This window comes from Rhynchophorus ferrugineus, unplaced genomic scaffold (genome assembly GCF_030347505.1).
Source record: "Rhynchophorus ferrugineus isolate W39M unplaced genomic scaffold, kcgeb_rfMv2 rfM3, whole genome shotgun sequence".
In the NCBI taxonomy this organism is placed as follows: domain Eukaryota; kingdom Metazoa; phylum Arthropoda; class Insecta; order Coleoptera; family Curculionidae; genus Rhynchophorus; species Rhynchophorus ferrugineus.
Genome location: NW_027472582.1, coordinates 26661900 through 26669031, shown reverse-complemented (window position 1 = coordinate 26669031; position 7132 = coordinate 26661900).

The window sequence follows — 7132 nt, the reverse complement described above, 5'->3', positions numbered from 1 at the left end:
TTATTAATATACTGAAATAAAATAAAGTTAACAGTATCTAGGACTGCACTATAAGTTTATTTATCTGTGTAACTGTGTAACTGTGTGTCTGGATTTAATGTAATATTAAATATACTCAGTCTAAAGCTTCAAGACGCTGATGAATTTTAAATAAACGTGTTGCCTACCCACTCCTATTCTATTGATTTAAAAAACTTTATCTGTAAAGTGTGGTAGATAGGTTAAAGTCAACAGAATATAGAGAAATAGTTGCAAAAATATCCTGCTTGAAAACTGTATTCCCAAAGTATCCCAGTATTTAATATTCGCCCATTATGCTTAATAACTCAACAAAGCACAAATCAATATTTTAATGATTATTTAGATATAAGATGGCAAACAGTATATATAATATGTTGTAACTGCAGTATTTCAGATACTGTAAATATTATATAAATAGGTTTCTTAAAAATTTAACCAGAATATCTAGTATTATTTATCATTGTACACTGTTGATACTACTTAACATACTACTTAATATACAATGCATATTATTGTAGGAAAGCAAATAGCACTAATTCTTTGGTACAATATAATAAATATTGCTGCAATAATAATAAGATACATGTAGTATTAGCTTACATGCTACAGTTCTCATATAAAATAATTCCTCTGAGGAGAGAAAGCTATTGTTTCATATATAAAATAAAATATGTTTAATTAAACTAAAAGTTTTCCTAGATTCAAAAATACGCAGTTTTTAAGACATGTCTATATAAGAACAACTTAAATCCCATTATATATTGGAAATATTCCTTAAAAAATTTAACAGCCTTATTACAAGAATAACAAAGGATTGTTTTTATTATTTTCTTAACACTCATTATTTTTAGAACACTTTTCATTTCACCGCATATTATTGAGTTCCAGAACCTATGAAATATTATTTTATTGCAAGTAAAAGTTGATAGTTCCAAAGAAATAACTGTATAAAACTTATCTGATATGGAAATATTTAATTTCCTTAATTGTTAGAGTTGGGTTTTGAAATATATTGTTACTAGTATATAATTTTCCAATCATTAGCTTTTGTCTTGGCCTATCCGTTCTCTCAATGGTCAATAATGTCTTCCACATTAGCTTTTATTTCACTACTTCATTCAATTTTTTCAAATGACGCCGACAAATATCTATAACAGAAGTTTCATATGATTTAAGCAGTTAGCATGTCACTACACCTTTCTGAAGCTACCATTTGCCCAGCAAGATTTTTAAGGTCATGAGATACCCATGACCACTTCGGTACCGATGTGGATGGCCATCCTCCTTAATAGAGTTTCATCGGTAATCGCCACAAAAAACTCTTTTAGGTTGATTTTATTTCAACATTCAATTTTTTTTCATTCAAATTTCATTTCAATTTTCAGTCAATTCGTATGATAACCATTTTCCCTTACTTTAAAATTCCTTCATCGTATGTAATCATGTGGTAACTCTTGATTCATTAACTGCTATACTGAGTGAAAATTCTTTGAGAGTTTAAGCTGTATTTTGGTTCAATAAGTTAATTAATTTCTTTCAAAGTTTTTGGGCTTCCAAGATGTTCACTTTTTCAATGACCATAATATTGCCACTTTTACATCATTGATACCAAAACCTACAATTCGGATATGAGGAAGTATATGATTATCATCATGAGTTTCTGAAATTGTTGAATTATCAACAGTTTTTATTTCATCGTATATTATTGAGTTCCAAAACCTATGAAATATTATTTTATTTTGTATATGAATATTTCATTTTCTTAATTGTTAGAGTTGGCTTTTGAAATATATTGTTACTAGTATATAATTTTCCACTGAATAGCTTTAGTCTTGGCCTATCCGTTCTTACATATTCTAACCTTGAAATAAATTTCATGCAATATATCACCTAAAAAACTCCCCTCAATGGTCAATAATGTCTTCTGCGACTTGTATCCCATACTGATTCTTACACGTTTTTCATGTCACTCTATCAAATTATTTCTGAGGAGCTTTCCTTATATCCGGAATCTCTTTCGAAAATTTCCCGAGGGACTTCGAGACCAAATGTGAAGTTTTCGGTTTTTAGGCAAATCAATTTTTAAGCGCTGCTTAAGTTGTTTACGTTCATTTTTAGAAGATATTTTATCTTCGCCACAGATCAAGTCAATTGGCACTAAAATATTATTTAGTATTTTAATATGGATAGGCCCTTGTATTGATATTTAGCATATTTTAAAATATAAGCTTTCAAATATATTTTCAACGAGTTATTATTATATAATGTTCTGTTTATAAAATAATTTTTTAAGATTGAAACGACATACAAATTAGGACATCGAAAAATATATTAAATAATAATCTATATATTCCAATTACTATTCGCCAAATATTCAAAATTAATTCTAAATTAATTTAATATAATTAATTATCCAATACATATATCGGTGTATAATCACACAGATAACCAGACAGAAATAATAATATTATTACTAGTGTTGGGAACTATCGACTGTTTCAATCGCTATTCGGTCCGACTGATTTTGTTACTATTTATTATCGGCTGTTTCAGTCTTGTACATTTAGTTACTATTTTTGGTTCTACTAGTTTCATTGGACTGATTTTTAACGTTCTGGCTCTGTAGCGGCGATCTTGATAAAAATGTACCCAATTTATGCTTAGATAAATGTATATGTAATATATATAGTTTTATAAATTTTGGTACTCTGCTTGTAAATAACAATATATTGCATATTAACATAGCAGCGTTTTAGAACGATATTTTTCAAGATTATTAATGTAATAGGGTAATAAGATTAAAATTGTTAATGATAAATTGTAAAATACTTTTGACTGCTTTTATGATATTCGTAGGTAATACTTGGATTACTGTGTTGATTTTTGTTAAAAATATTTCCGTTCAATAGTAAATAACACATTTACTTTATTAAAAAAACCTCTAATAGTTATTGTGCGATCATTTTTTATTTTGTCTTGGATTTGGTTTTTTTCTGTAATTAGGTATATATTTAATTTTTATTTAGTATTTATGGTTATTGAATATTAGTTTTTAGGTTTTGTTTAAGTTGTATTGTATATATCTTTATAGTACATTATTTTAAAATTGTAATTAATATATTAAAATACGATAAAATATTTCTGGGGTATTATTCCATTCCATAGAAAAATTCCATTGCTTTTTACAGATCTACAGAACATTAAAATATAAAAGTATTTCTACTTCGTTTAAATTGAAATTACTAATTGCATGTTAATAGTATTCAGTAAGTTTTTTTCTTTTCTTCTTTAAAGTTAGTACGTAAAGGAATATGTACATCTCCGTCCGTCTCGCCTATACTACCGCTGGTAAATATAAGCATATAAAATTAACTGCTCCAAGCAGTTATCTCCGTCCTTTCCTCTCTCACAATTTGTACAGGAAAGCGTTGGGACATCTTCGTCTGACATCACGAATTCAATTAAAGAGTCGAACCGTGCATTTTACTCAATATGGTAATTACTATTTTAGTCCCTAGTTTTTTGATTGTTGACTGTTTCGATTGTTTTGTGACTATCGACTGTTTCGACTGTTCCAACGCTAATTATTACCATAAAACCCGTACTATCATAGGGTAGTGAACTTATTGATATTAATTGTTATGAAACAATTTTACTTTACCAATTACACTTTCTAGATTAGAAATTAATATAATAATAATAATAATAATATATATATATATATATATATATATATATATATATATATATAAATTATTAGTCATATTACTGTTTAATTATTTAGGCAAATAAATATTCCTAAGAATATATGATTTCAATAACAGCTATTAGAATTTACAACTAAAATGCAAATCTATTGCCCATATTATTGAATAATAATAGGGAGGGTCGAGGTAAACCTAAACCTATTTCGCTAACCCGAAATTAGTACATTTAATTTATCTGAAAACGGCGTCACCAAAGCCTAAAATTATTCAACCTACCTAACCATCTGTTCATATTATTCTCCAGCTCCTCACAAATGCTTGATACGTACAAAACAGCCTGTAATAGTTTAATTTGTTTATGTGTGCTCATAGCTGGTATAAACCAATGGAATTAGGATGGATAGTAATAAATTAGGTGGAAAATTATCGCACGTGTAGGGTTAATGGAAAATCTAGGAATAATTCCAAGCAATTTTACGCTTTCGGTTAGTGTTAGAAATTTGTTAAAAATCTGGAGAAAATTGGAAAGTCTTTTTAAGGAATGAAAATAAAAAATAGTTATAACAAAAAAAAAAGTTCATTTAAAGATAAAAATTACTGTCAATCCGGTTATCCAACTGGTCAAATCGCCCTTTCAAATAAACCTGAGGTAGACCTCAGCAATAATCCAGCAACTTCTCACCCGCAAAATGTTAATTAAACTAAAGCCAAACATCTTGCGCTCTCCCATCTCGGCCAAAACTTTTACAAAATTGCTTCTAAGCATAAGCAGAAATACATATAAAAGTCATTGTATTTTTAATTTAACAAAGAGGCAAAGGATATAATTACTTTTTTTTGTTTTACATAATGTATGGATATAATTTTGGTTGCTAAAAACAACTGCTGTTACTGAGCTGTTGCATTGACACTGACATTTTTTGAAAATTATGTATCTGTTTATAAAAAAAAAACAAAATGAAATCTGAAAATGTTTGTTATTTTACATATTTTAATTGTGTAAATAGCTAAATTATAACAAAATTTAAAAAGCTAAAGTTTCAAATAGATGTACATATATTTTAAATATATTTTAGTGATTAGTTAATGGTTGTCAATAGTGACTGTCAGTAAGTAAACTTAAAGCCCTTAAAGAAAGAAATAAAGGGAGATTAGAGTTTAGGTATGTTGCTGCCATCGATTTATCGACTCTCAATAAGGCAAAAAATATTAGTAATTATTTAATTTTAATTTTATTTATTTTTTATTAATTACAAAACATTTATAAACTCATTAACTTTAAAATAAATATAAATATAAGTTAACATATTACATATGATGTTTTATAAATGATGTTTTCTAATCTACGACATTGACATTGACACTGACGTTGACATTGACATTGACATTGACATTGACATTGACATTGACGTTGACATTGACGTTGACGTTGACATTGACATTGACATTGACATTGACATTGACATTGACATTGACATTGACATTGACATTGACATTGACATTGACATTGACATTGACATTGACATTGACATTGACATTGACATTGACATTGACATTGACATTGACATTGACATTGACATTGACATTGACATTGACATTGACATTGACATTGACATTGACATTGACATTGACATTGACATTGACATTGACATTGACATTGACATTGACATTGACATTGACATTGACATTGACATTGACATTGACATTGACATTGACATTGACATTGACATTGACATTGACATTGACATTGACATTGACATTGACATTGACATTGACATTGACATTGACATTGACATTGACATTGGTAAACTTTTCATAAAATTTAGCTAGAAGATCACCTCGTTTTTCCCAAACATTTAATGTTGCTGTATAAGTTACAAACTTACATTATTAACAAACTTCTAGTGACAAAAGGGTCTTTAAATTATATGATTTATTTTACCCAAAAAATAGAGTTAATGGAGACCAGTTTTTTCAAAGAATCCATCATAATGATATATTTTGCTAAGTACTGATAAGTACCGATGATTATAATCATAATCACAACTTATAAATTTGTGATCTCAGCACGTCGCAATGTTGCCGCATCAACTATGAGTTTTAGTTCAGTTTGGCTTTGACATATACCAAAATTCTAATCTAAATAAAATAATTGAACAAAAATGTTATCAGACATATGAATGATGACTGCACATTATACTTTGTATTGAAAATATCTAATATGTAATTATGGTTGGAAAAGTAAGTTTACTTGACAAAATTAATGCAATATCATTAGGATATGTACCCTGTAATATGAACTAATAATGTTAATGTGATAACATATTGGGGTAGTTGTCTAATTAACAATAGTTTTATCATAATCAGCTTAGTGGTCGAAATTCGATAGTAACTTCATCAATTTAACTGTGTTTCCTAAGTAAAATTTATTATCATAAGTAAAATTATTTATTTATTGTAAAAAATAACGCTGCATTAAATAATTTTGTACCTACGTTTTTATTATTGAAAGCTGAAAGTCAGCTTTGTAACAAATATTGGGTTCCGACAATATGAAAATCGTAAAAACTATTAAAACAATTATATAAGTCAAGTAAATAACTAAAATAACAACTGATAAACTCCTTCTGAAACTTTCGAAAGAAAAAAACGTCATAACTACATATCCACCACTACTATCTATTTATTGCGTTAGTTGGTATATATCTTATTTAATGATTTCTTTAAATTTTCTCAATTATTTCGTTAGGTATATATTAAGAAATCTTCATCATATTGGCCACCTAAAATATATGGTAAGAAACAATGTATATATCGTTTTTTTTAAGGAATAACTTGTTTACCTATATCCTTAAATGAAAATGAATTATATCTATTACTCTTATATATTATTATTTTTATTTTAGGGTTGGGCATCTGATATAAACATCCAACACAATGATACAATAAATGGTTTAATAATTGTTTTACTTTTCATACGAAAGTTCATAGGTTGAGTTTTTGCCTTAGATTTTATGTTACGCTTTTTTATGTTTACCTTATACTTCGAGAGTAAACATATGTCTAATGAAATTATTATCGTATTGGTAGTTGCCTGCGTATGTCTGCCTTTTATATGATTTAACTTTATATAGAACACATATTATATGTTAACTTTAACCATGTCATGTCATACAATTTCTTGAACATAGTGTTCTTAAAAAAGAAGCAACGTTTTGGTTTAGCTTCTTGTTATACATGTAATGTGGTAACATTTCTAATTTTTTTAATAAGACCTTGATAAAATAGTAAATTGATACAGAGATGCAGAAAGGTACCTAATTTAGCTTTTATAATTAAATTAATATCCTTTATATTCAAATTAGAATAAACCCAAAATTTTGTTATTAATTATACAGTTAAAT